The sequence below is a fragment of the Taudactylus pleione genome, unplaced genomic scaffold (genome assembly GCF_031769625.1).
Source record: "Taudactylus pleione unplaced genomic scaffold, aTauple2 ptg000179l, whole genome shotgun sequence".
Classification (NCBI taxonomy): Eukaryota; Metazoa; Chordata; class Amphibia; order Anura; family Myobatrachidae; genus Taudactylus; species Taudactylus pleione.
The window spans coordinates 30,467,897-30,481,357 of NW_028284581.1; positions in this window are offsets into that span (position 1 = coordinate 30,467,897).

Consider the following 13,461-nt stretch of genomic DNA (forward strand, 5'->3'; position numbering starts at 1 on the left):
TTGCTAATTGCATCGCACGCAGTAAAAGCCCAAGCTGCGTATGGCATCGTAGTGGCTAATTTATGCATGCCCCTGTTACAGAGTTCCAATGCACTGGCACGCTGGCATTCCACCGACCACCCACCAGTCACTACACCCAAATGCTCACTTACTGTGAATCACTCTGTGATGGGTCTGGGTAGTCACTGCAAACGCAGTGCGATCTTCGCACACTGCAATGCATATGCATGTGCAGAATGCAACAATTGGCAATCTGGGTGCGTAATCACAGTTGTGATTGGTAATGAATCACTGGAATCGGGAAGCCAACTGCTGGAATCCCGGCAGTCGGCTTAGCGACTGCTTTATCCCGCCATGGGATAAATGACCAGCGTCTATATCAAGATGCCGCTCATTTCCCCGATGCTGGGAGGCAGGCGAATGGCATCCCGATAGAGCAGATGCCGGGCGTGGTGAGCGGACAGCCGCGGGGGGAGGGTTAAGTTTAGGGCACCCGGGGGGGACTTGGGGTTAGGCACCTCCCCAGGAGGGTTAGGGTTAGGCTAGGGGGAGGGAGGGTTAGAGTTAGGCACCCCCAGGGGGGACTTAGGGTTAGGCACCCCCCCGGGGGACATAGGTCTATGCAGTGGGGAAGGGGGGGTTAGGGTTAGGCACTTAGAGGGGGGATTAGGGTTAGGCACAGAGGGGAGGTTAGGGTTAGGCACCTCTAAGGAGGGTTAGGGTCAGGGGGGTTAGGTTAGATTAGTTCAAACTTCATACTCATCTCACCACGATCGGGATTTCAAGCGCTGTCAGGCTTCTGCTGCCAGGCTCTACTGTTTTGTCAGGCTGCTGCTGCCGGGATTCGAACTCCCGGCAATGCGGCAGCTGGGATATCATACCGATTCCCTTCTCAGTATCACAAATGAAATATTTAGCAACACCTGTGGATCTTTTAACATGTGTCAGCCAGTAATAAATACACCTTTGCCCCAACTAGGAGATCTAGAAAACATGGACTGTTAGGGGTGCAGTGCTATAGACCATGAATAGGGTTCATTATTAATACTGTATAATTATACACTATCCAGTGCAATATGTACATATATGTCCAAAGCAGTGCTAGGTTCTTCTGCTGCTCTCCCAGACTCCAGGACTTGCCCCAATGCTCTGGAATGGTGCCCACATCGGAAATAAAACATTCAGCTCAGGAATGTAATAGCTTACTGTGATCGCTGGTCCTGTATTAAAGCTGGTTAAGTGTAAATTATGCCCTCTTCATAGACATAAAACTATCACTCTAAAACTAAGCATTTGGAAATCCCCATCTAGAAATCCTGCATTTGCCACTGGGGCTGGTTATGGATATTTTAACTTTTTAATACTTATTCACTTTTAACACTAAGAAGCCTGCACAGATCATAGTAATATGTGCAGTGCTTCTTCCAAACTCACCTGCCTCAGACAGGCCTATTGTTTGGGTGATTTGCCTGTTGGTTTTGTTGTGAATTTTCAAAAAGACTTCTAGTAAATCTGGTGTTTCTATAGTCTGCTATGTAAACATGTTGATGTTTGACCAATGTTTAAGTTAGGGTGAAAGTCTTTGTTTAGGGTCAATTTTTAATTGGTTTTCACTGTAGCAAATCTCTGCATTGCAAAATCAACTCAAAATCATCCAAAAAACACAAAATTGACCTTTAGTAAATTTAATCCTCAAACCATTTTTCAAGTTGTGATGTTCTACTGAGACACACTCCTTCTTATATACTGATTGCTGGTAATTGCTACTAATGACCTTTCTGGAAATTAAGTTACAGTAGATGTCAGTCGCTGTAATACATGTAATATTTTTGTTCCACTAAATAAACCTTAATGGGAAGTGATTGTACTGTATGTACTGTAAATATGTGTTCCAAAGAGTAGGAAATGCAGCTTCCTGCATTGCAGAAAAATATTATATAATGAAAACACCTGGTCAGATGGAAAATAATAAAAACAAATATTATAACAATAACATAGCAGCAAATGGGAAATCAATTAATTTAAAAACTTTTTAAACCTGTTGACTCAAGCTGACAATGAGGCACACGCATGGCACCAGGATGATGTGACAATGCCACCTTTCAGATTCCATTCTAATTTTTATGTTTGTTTTTTGCCACAGCAATAATTTTAAGTTGTTCTTTATGTCAAAAAATACTGTCTACAGTCAGGTGCATAAATATTGGGACATTGACAGAATTTTCATATTTTGGCATCTTTTCACCACCTCAATGGCTTTGAAATGAAACAAACAAGATGTCCTTTAACTGCAGACTTTCAGATTTAATTTCAGGGTAATTACATCCAAATCAGGTGAACGGTGTAGGAATTACAACTGTTTTTATATGTGCCTCCCACTTTTTAAGGGGCCAAAAGTAATGGGACTATCAACTCAAAAGCTATTTCATGGACAGGTGTGGGCTATTCCCTCATTATTTCATTATCAATTAAGCAGGTAAAAGGTCTGGAGTTGATTCTAGGTGTGACATTTGCATTTGGAATCAGTTGCTGTCGACTCTCAAAACAAACCCATCAGAGAGATAGCAAAAACATTAGGTGTGGCTAGATCAACTGTTAGGAATAGTCTTAAAAAGAAAGAATGCATCGGAGAGCTCAGCAACACCAAAAGACCCAGAAGACCACGGAAAACAACTGTGGTGGATGACAGAAGAATTATTTCCCTGGTGAAGAAAAATACCTTCACAACAGTTGGCCAAATCAAGAACACTCTCCAGGAGGTAGGTGTATATGTGTCAAAGTCAACAATCAAGAGAAAACTTCACAAGAGTGAATATAGAGGGTTCACCAAAAGATGTAAACCATTGGTGAGCCTCAAAAACAGGAAGACCAGATTAGAGTTTGCCAAACAACATCTAAAAACGCCATTACAGTTCTGGAACAACATCCTATGGACAGATGAGACAAAGATCAACTTGTACCAGAGTGATGGGAAGAGAAGAGTATGGAGAAGGAAAGGAACTGCTCATGATTCAAAACATACCACCTCATCAGTGAAGCATGGTGGTGGTAGTGTCATGGTGTGGGCATGTATGGCTGCCAATGGAACTGGTTCCCTTGTATTTAGTAATGATTTGACTGCTGACAAAAGCAGCAGAATGAATTCTGAAGTGTTTCGGCCAATATCAAATGCTCATATTCAGTCAAATGCTTCAGAACTCATTGGACGGCACTTCACAGTGCAGATGGACAATGACCCAAAGCATACTGCAAAAGCAAGCAAAGAGTTTTTAAGGCTAAAAAGTGGAATGTTATGCAATGGCCAAGTCAATCTCCTGACCTGAATCCGATTGAGCATGCATTTCACTTGATGAAGACAAAACTGAGGTGAAAATGCCCCAAGAACAAGCAGGAACTGAAGACATTTGCAGTAGAGGCCTGGCAGAGCATCACCAGGGATGAAACCCAGCATCTGGTGATGTCTATGCGTTCCAGACTTCAGGCTTTAATTACCTGCATAGGATTTGCAACAAAGTATTAAACAGTGAAAGTTAGATTTAGGATTGTTTAGTTTGTCCCATTACTTTTGGCCCCTTAAAAAGTGGGAGGCACATATAGAAACCGTTGTAATTCCTACACCGTTCACCTGATTTGGATGTAATTACCCTCAAATTAAATCTGAAAGTCTGCAGTTAAAGCACATCTTGTTTGTTTAATTTCAAAGCCATTGTGGTGGTGAATGGAGGCCACAACATGAAAATTCTGTCAATGTCCCAATATTTATGCACCTGACTGCATGTGTGTGTATATATATATATATATATATATATATATATATATAAATATATATATATATATATATATATATGAAACATAGTGAATTCACACTGTATAAAAAATGTTTTGAGTGCAACCACAAGTTTTGAGATATAAGATTTAGGGGGCTAGTCATTATGTTAATTGTCAGGGTCCGAGCTGACCCTGATAATTAACAAACTGACTCAATGCGAGCACCGGAGCAATATATCATTGCTTCGGAGCGAAGACAGATGATTCAAAAATCAGCTGTCTCCACAAAGCACTTCCAGAGTCGACCTAGAGTTCATACAGCCACACAAAACATCCAAAAGGATCCCACTTCACAACCCAGGGAGCAAGGTGTGCACTGCAAGAGGGAGCAAATGCCATCTGAAGATGGCAAATACTCCCGCATTCCAGCTCCAAAAATATTATAGTTTTGGAGCTTGATGAATTTCTTTCCTTATATTAGTGTATGGGGAAAATGGGCCACATTGGAAGTGAAAGGTAAGCAGGAGATAGCTGTGATATTTCCTGCTTTACCTTTTTGATGAATGGCCTGGACAATTAATTTCTACAAAAGCAGGTGAAAGTTTTAATTTTCACCTGATTTTATATAAATTAAGTTACAATTATTAGACCCCAAGTTGTGCTGTAATATGTAACTGAGAAGGGGCTACTAATGAAACATTGTGCTATAAACTTGTATTTATGCTGTATTAATAAAATTAGGTGAAGTCTCTATCATGGTGCTGTAAAGCCATTGCATATTTGTTTTTGGGACATTTGGTCATGGGGGAGACTTTTCTTGGAGTATTATACTAGTCTGCAAATTCCTAAAGTTATAGTTTTCCAATGTTCTTGTATATCTATTTTGAACTCTGAATCTGGAGACATTAACTAATGAACACAATATGAAAATGCATTCATGGTTTTGATATGTTGTTCATTCCTTTTTGTGTTAAATTTCTACTTGTCTAATATAAAAATAAGTATTGCAATCTATGTCATGTCATGTTCACAATAATAAACAGCGCAGTATTAGCAGCTATCAACTGAGTTCTATCAAAGTGCTCTAAATTATAATGCTAAAAGTAGATTTTGTTAGAGAATATTTTAGTTACCAGAAAAATTCCTATATCTTACATAAACAGTAAATTTAAAAATATAAAATACTGCACAGATTAACATATACAACACAATATATGCCAATATATCATTAAAAGTAAGTGATTAATTTAAGTAGCCACTAAGGAATGCTAAATACTTCAGAAGTAAACCACAATCATAACTTTTGTTCATCGTAATCCTGCTGATCAATACATGGATTTAAATGATAGAAAAATACATATAGGTAAATCAGTGGTCATGCATAGTATGTTTCTAAAGGGATGCAGATATGAGAACTGTGGGCCTGATTCAGAGCCGGACTCTCTGACAGAGCGCTCACTCTGAATCAGGGCCGGCCTTCTGTTTTTTTAGAGCGGCCTCCTGGCCGCTCGCATAGCTGTGGGTGACCACCCACAGCTATAGCGAGCGACCAGGAAGATGGTCGTGATGGTCTTGATGAGAGGGTCCCTTGTGGTAGGGTCTCATTGCCGCAAGCCCCAGAGAGCTTTCGGCTCTAACAGAGCCGAAAGCTCTCCCACTGACATCACTTGTGATGTCAGTGGGGCCGGCCCCAGATGGTAGGCATTCCCTTGGGAATGCCTCCATCTGGGCAGCCACGCCCCCAGCCCACCCACCAAAAGGAGCGATGGTTTGTCCGTTGCGGTCCGGGCCTTACGCAGGCACTGGGCCACCATCGACCCGCTTGCGAGTGCATAGCGCTCGCGAAGTGAGTCTGAATTAAGCCCTGTGTCCGCAAGGCCACCGGTCTCAATATCGACATCTGAACCCGACAATGGACTTAAAATATACATCAAAATACTGACGTCTATCTTAATCCTGATGCCAGAATACCGAAGGACGCCAGCCCGAATGATGTAAGTCCGGGGGCCCTTAGCGTTACCCATGGGGGGAGGGCTAGGTTTAGGGAATGTAGCGGGGTTAGGGTTATGTTTTGGGTGGGTGGTTAGGGTTAGGCACCCCAAGGGGGAAAAGTTAGGGTTAGGCACCCCTGGGGAGAGGTTACAGTTAGGCACCTCCCGGGAGGGTTAGGTTTAGAGTGCGGTAAGTGGAGGGTTAGGGTTAGGCACTAGGGGGGAGGTTAGGGTAAGGCACCATTAAGGGAGGGTTAGGGTTAGGGGGGAAGGGTAGGGATAGGGCACTAACCTGCTCTGTCAGGATCTTCTCCCTATTGGCTTCCAGCATTGGGATATGAACCAGCCAGGACTTCATACCCATTCCGTTTCTAAACAATCATTTACAGTTTAATTTTTTTAAACACTCTCTTACACTACAGTTTAATTAAAAAAAGTAAAAGGAGGAAGAAAGCAAAACAAATAAAATTTGGTCAACTCAATTGTATCCAAAAATATTTTTAATCTCTAGAACCAGGCAAATTTTCACTACTTTGTAATCTGTAAAATACACTTGTCATATCTTATTTAACTTATTATAAGATATAATTTAATATAACAATAGTTAGTAATTTTAAATTAATAGGGTTTGGTGCCTTTGACAAACAGATTATTCTAAATTTCATTGATAATATGAGAGAGAGAGAGAGAGAGAGAGAGAGAGAGAGAGGGAACTAATACTGTACAACCAACAAAAAGGTCAAATAAGAAGAGGGCAATTCAGTATAAACATACAAATATCAGCTTTTTTTTAGAACAGATTTTAAAACATATCATAAACTTTGACTGAGGCAGAAGGGTTCATAAGTTGTTCTATTTTCTAGATGTTCTGGGCCACTACATTTTACTGGATTTCATAACCCTTTTTGATATTGTCAGAATCAGTGAGGTGAGAAAGTACATTCTAAATGGTTCTGAAGAACAGCGAGTAAAGCTGCAATTCTATAGAATTAATTTATTCCATTGGAGGCCGTCTCAGATAGCGAGCCCCCAAAACACATTTGGACATGTGAATGGTGTGCATAATTACTGTAACTGAAAGTAAAAACAAAAAGTTTTTGGGGAACCATACATAAAGAGATCAGATTTCTACATTTGCAATTAGTTATGATAAAAGGGGAATATAGGTAAGTATAGTAACAACTTTTAACCACTTAACTGTAATTTTTCCCCCCATAAACCACTCATAAATAGTTTTTTATTATTTAATTAAGTTTAAAAATTATATTTAATAATTTGTTTAAATATTTTATTTCAAATATATATATTGAGGGGGTGTTTTACAAGTCCCCATCCCCCCATGGCCATAGGCCCCCATTATAAAATAATTTCCCATCTCTTATAGGCAATAGACCCACCCAGGGCTCATAAATCCTAAAAATAATACCCCCCCAAACCCCATTAGTAATTTTCCCTGTAAAAGCATAATTTTTCATTTCCCCCCTCCTACCCTGTGACAAGTATGTTTTTTTTATTATATTTTTATTATATATTGCCCCCCCTCCAGCATCATATTTCTATTTGTATTATTCCTCACCCACCTCCAGTGATGCTAGATAATGTAGAACAGATCTCTTCTGGAAAAGCCGGGGTAAACAGTGTGGCAGTGTGGCCGCATGTTATACGACATTGCCAGCTGAAGCACTGCTGGCTGCGGTTGCATCACATGTGATGCCACCAGTTAAATGGTTAAAATGGTTTCCAGGGGCAATTTGCTGCTGGAGCCAGTGCATCTAAGCTCACCACTCATGATACTGTCTCTGTATATTTGGGCATATCACAATCTCCAATATTTATTGAATCTGATTAGACTGCACTTTGGATGATAAATATCCCTCTTCATTAACTAATAACTTTAATACTAGTGAAATCAGTAAGTAATTATATTATTTATTTATTTCATTATTTATTAAGTTTCTTATATAGTGCAGCATATTCTGTTGCTCTTTACAATTGGAAACAAAATTAGTAGAACAAAACTGGGTAGTAACAGACAGACATAAAGGTAAAAGGGCCCTGCTCACAAGCTTACAGTCTATAGGGAAGTATGTGTTGATATACAAGGATAGGTGCTACATATTGCAAATAGGTCCAGCCAGGTTCTTGGTGAGCTGTATGATCCAGTCACACAGGAATGTTGGCCTAGAGTTATGAGGATGTGAAAGTGAAGAAAGAGAAAATATGACAGGTTATGTGTGGACTGTAAGAAGTGATGTAATTAGATAAGGAAGCTATAAAGGTTATGTGGGTGGTTCTGGAATCTGATAAGCTTGTCTAAAGAGGTGAGTTTTCAGGGAATCCTTGAATGTTTGGAGACTAGCAGAAAGTCTTATTGTGAAGGAGAGGGCATTCCACAGGTTGGGTTCAGCCCGAAAAAAGTCCTGTAACCGTGCATGGGAACAAGTAATGCATGTGGATGAGAGAAGTAGATCTTTGCAGAGTGTAGATGTCAGGTTGGAAGCTAATTTGAGATATGTGAAGAGATGAATGTTGGTGTGGTTTGGTTAATAGCTGTATGTGTAAGCAAATGTATTTTATATTGAATATGGTAGAAAACCGGTAACCAATGGAGGAACTGACAGAGTGGATCAGTAAACTTTTGGCATGGAAGATCAGCCTCGCAGCTGCATTCAAAATGTATTGTAGTGTTAAGAGTCTGTTTTTGGGAAGACCAGTATGGAGACTATTGCAATAGTCATTTCTGGAAATAATGAGTGCATGGATTATAGTTGTTGCACTGTCTTGTGTAAGATATGGTTGAATTTTGGATATGTTTTTTAGATGTATGCAACATGATTTTAAGACAGATTGAATGTGGGGAACAAAGGACAGTTTAGAGTTAAGGATGAGACCTAGGCAGCGAGCTTGTGGAGAAGGGTGGATTGTCGAATTATCAACAGTGATAGAGAGATCAGGTTGGTAATTACTATTGGTCGATGGAACCATAATTATTTCTGTTTTGGATATATTAAATTTGAGGTGGCAAGATGTCATCCAAGATGAGAATGGCAAAAAGGCATTCAGTGACACGGACCAGCACAGATGGTGACTAATCTGGGAGGATAGATAGATTCAAGTATTGTCTGTATACAGATAATACTGAAAGCCAATAGAGCAGATTAGTTTACCAAGAAAGGTGGTATAGCTTGAGGAAAGCAGAGGACCTAAGACTGAGCCTTACAGTACTCCAACTGATAGAGGTAGCAAAGAGTAGGCAGATTTAGAAAAGTGGAAGAGCAATTAGATAAATAGGATGAATACTAAAAAAGGGCTGTGTCCTGAAAACCCAGGGATTGTAGTGTTTTCATGAGAAGAGAGTGGTCAACAGTGTCAAATGCAGCAAAGACATCTAGAAGAATAAGAAGTGAGTAATGGCCTTTAGACTTATCAGTGACCAGATCATTCACTACCTTAGTCAGTGCTGTCTCTGTGGAGTGTTGGGAACAAAAGCCTTACTGAAGTGGGTCCAATAAATTGTGCGAGTTAAGAAAGTGTGTAAGGTGAGTGCAGGCAAATCTCTCGAGTATCTTGGTGGCACATGGAAGATGGGATAGTAATTTGAGAGTCTTAGGGGAAGAATTTTGTTTTTTCAAAATGGGAGTAATCACTGCATGCTTGAATAGTGATGGAAAGATACCAGTATAGAAAGATAGAGTATAGATTTTAGTTAAGGGTGAGATAAGCACAGGAAACAGAACTTTAGTGATTTGTGAGGGTATATGATCAAGAGGAGAGGTAGTAGAGTAGGAGGATGAGACGAGTGTAGGTACTTTGGTTTCATTTGTGGAGTCAAATGAAGAGAATGTGCCAGCAGATTTAGATAGGGAATTGAGCAGGTTGCTGGCTGAGGAAGAGCGTACCATTTTATTTTGTATATTATCAATCTTGTCTTTGAAATAGGAAGCAAGATCTTGTGCACTGATAGTAGCAGGTGGGTTAGGTGAGGGAGGGGTAAGAAGTGATTTAAATGTATTAAAAAGTCACTTGGGGTTGGAGGCTTGGGCAGAGATGAGAGATTGGAACTATGGGCCTTATTCAGACCCACTCATGAGCGGCTGTCCACTTGCAAGTGGGTCGATGGTCTGCACTGCGCATGTGCATGATGTAGGGAGCTCCGTCGTGCGCATGCGCGAGACGCGACGAGCGAAGGACTTCCCTTCACTCGTTGTGTCTGATCAAAGGGGGCATGCTGTCGATGTTGATTGACAGCACGCCCCCTTTGGTGGGCGTGCTGGGGGCGTGCCTCCCAGACGGGGGCGTTCCCAAGGGAATGCCTACCGTCAGAAGCCGGCCCCACTGACATCACTAGTGATGTCAGTGGGAGTGATTTTGGCTCTGATAGAGCCAAAATCACTCTGGGGCTTGCGGTTGAGAAACTCAACCGCAGGCTTCGGCTCGCAGTGGCGATGGTCACGACGGTCAAGACCATCGCGACCATCAACCTGCACGCTCGTATATGCTGTGGGTGGTGACCCACAGCTATACGAGCGTCCAGGAGGATGCTCCATAATTATGGAGGTGGGCCCTGATTCAGAGCGAGCGCTTTGGTCAGAGCGTCCGGCTCTGAATCAGGGCCTATGTTTGTTTGGCAGTGTTCAGAGTATTACGATAAGAGTTATAGATAGTCTATAATGTGAGGAGCATCACTTGGAGTATGAGATTTATGCCACTGACGTTCTACTTTATGGGGCATATTCAATTGTGTGCGAGAATAGCACAAACCCTGCACCTGCGAGGTTTTTCTTGCAGGTGCGGGTTTTTTGCTATTCTATTAGGCGCATGTTTTTTAAAAAACACGCACTGGGAAGTTATTTTTCACGCATCTCCTGAGCAAGCGTGCTTTTTCCTATAATCGATGATTTTAGGAAAAATCACCAGGACTTGCTCTGACATCCCTGCGGCACCCCCTGAGGACTAATTAAGAAAATGGAAGTATCCAATTAGCTTAATTATTCCTTAATTACTCACCTTCCGAAGCGCTGTCTTCTGCATCTTCTTCTGCATCCAGTGTCGGGAGCTGGCTCTTCTGCAGCAGGGTGAGTATATCAGTGTGTGTGGTGTATGTAAGTGTGTGAGACCCCTGGTGCAGTGTGTGTGGCCCCCCAGAATGGGCGCTGGGAGAACTACATCTCCCAGCAGCCCTTGCTCCTCCCATCAGCCACTGGGACTCCCAGCAGCCCCCTCTCCAGTAAGAAGTGAGAGGGGGAGCCAATGGGAGCTGCAGAGACCCCATGCCAGGTAGGTGTTTTTTTTTTTTTAATCTTACGTGGCACAGGGTTTTCAGAGCTAAAAACCCACCGACCACTATTTTTTTAATTGAATACTGCGGGTAGCGGGAGCATGCATACCCACGGCATTCCGGAATTGGGCGCAAGGTTTTTAACTCACTAAACCTCGCGCTCAATTGTATATGCCCCTATGTGAGAGTTTTTGTAGGTGTCTTGCTAATTTAGAATGCCACGATTGATGTCTAAGTCTTCGTGGAGTGTGATTGTGTAGCTGGAGTTACTTCATTGAGGGCTATTACGACAGTCTGGTTCAGGTGTGATTCAGCTGTCTCAGGAGAAGTGAATTTAGACATTGGTAAGAATAGTTGTTGCAGAGAGGTGACTATTTGTTGAAAAGCATTCATATTTCTGCTGTGTTAGGAGGCTTGGTTGATTTGAATGACATTGTGGTTGAAGTAGTGGAGGAGAGTGTGCAGGTGATAAGGTTGTGATCTGAGAAAGGGAAAGGAGCATTAGTGAATTCAGAAAAAGAGCATAGTCTGGTGAATACAAAATAAATGCAGTGGTCCTCCTGATCATTAGAGGAGTTAGTCCATTGGGAGAGGCCTAGAGAGGAGGTTAGAGAAAAAAGTTTGGAGGCACGAGAAGATTGTGGACTGTCAATAGGGATATTGAAATCACCCATGAAGATGGTGGAGATGTCAGATGATAGGAAGTGAGGGAGCCAGAAAAATGTTCCAGAAATTATTGGAGTGGCCCAGCTGGGCGATAGATAACAGCAATGTACAGAGTGAAAGGGGTGAAAGTTCTGATAGAATGTACAGCGGGTAAAATAAGTATTGAACACATCAACATTTTTCTCAGTAAATATATTAGTAGTGAGACTATTGTAATGAAATTTTCACCAAATGTCAGCTATAACCCATGCAATCCCCACATGCAAAGAAATCAAACCATAGATGTCCATAAATTAAGTTATGTGTAATAATGTGGAATGACACAGGGAAAATGTATTGAATGCGCTTACTGAAACTTATTTAATACTTTGTACAAAAGCCTTCAAGATGCCTCCTGTATGGAGAAACTAGTCACATGCATTGCTCAGGTGTGATTTTGGCCTATTCTTCCACACAGTCTTCAAATCTTGAAGGTTTCCGTGGGCATCTGCTATGAACTATGATCTTTAGTTATTTCCATAGATTTTCTATTGGATTCAAGTCAGGTGATTGTCTGGGCCATTCTAGCAGCTTTATTTTATTTCTCTGAAACCAATTGATAGTGTCCTTGGCTATGTGTTTGGGAACATTGTCTTGCTGAAATGTCCACCCTCATTTCATCTTCAGCTTCCTGGTAGATGGCAGCAGATTTTTATTAAGAATGTCTCTGTACATTTTCCAATCATCCTTCCTTCAATGATATGAAGTAAGCCAGTACTGTATGCTGGAAAACAGCCCAACACCATGATGTTCCCACCTCCAAACTTCACTGTTGGTAAGGTATTTTTGGGGTGATGTGCAGGCCATTTCTCCTCCAAACATGGTGTGTATTATGGCATCCAAAGAGTTCACTTTTGGTCTAATCTGACAAGACTATATTCTTCCAGTATTTCACAGGCTTGTCCAAATAATGTGCAGCAAATTTGAAACAAGCTTCAATATGCTTTTTCTTCAGCAATGGAGTGTTGCATGGTGAGCGTGCATACAGGCCATGGTGGTTGAGTGCATTACTTATTGTTTTCTTTGAAACAATTGTACCTGCTAATTTCAGGTCTTTCTGAAGTTCTCCACAAGTGGTCCTTGGCTCTTGGACAACTCTTCTGTTAATTATGTTTACTCATCTTTCAGAAATCTTGCGAGGAACACCTGGTCATGGCTGGTTTATGGTGAAATTTTGTTTTTTCCACTTCTGCATTATGGCCCCAACAGTGCTCACTGGAACATTCAGAAGTTTAGAAATCCTTCTTCAATGCCATCAGTATGTTTTGCAACAATAATCCCATGCTTTATCCCTGCATGGGATAAATGACTGGCATCTATATCTAGACGCCTGTCATTTCCCCAACGCTGGGAGACCGGCGCCTGGCAACCCGATCGAAGGGATGCTGGGCACCGTGAGCGGACAGCCGTGGGAGGGTGGGTTAGGTTTAGGGCACCCGGGGGGGACAGGGTTAGGCACCCCCTGGGATGGTTAGGGCTAGGCTAGGGGGAGGGACAGTTAGAGTTAGGCACCCCCGGGGGAGACTTAAGGTTAGGCACCCCCCCGGGGGACTTAGGTTTAGGCAGCGGGGAAGGGGGGGTTAGGTTTAGGCACTTAGATGGGGGATTAAGGTTAGGTACTGCGGGGAAGGTTAGGATTAGGCACCCAACTCTGCTTTTGTCGAACCCGATTCCGTTTGCAAAGGTCTTAAGAGAGCTCTATGCCTTTACCCATCATGT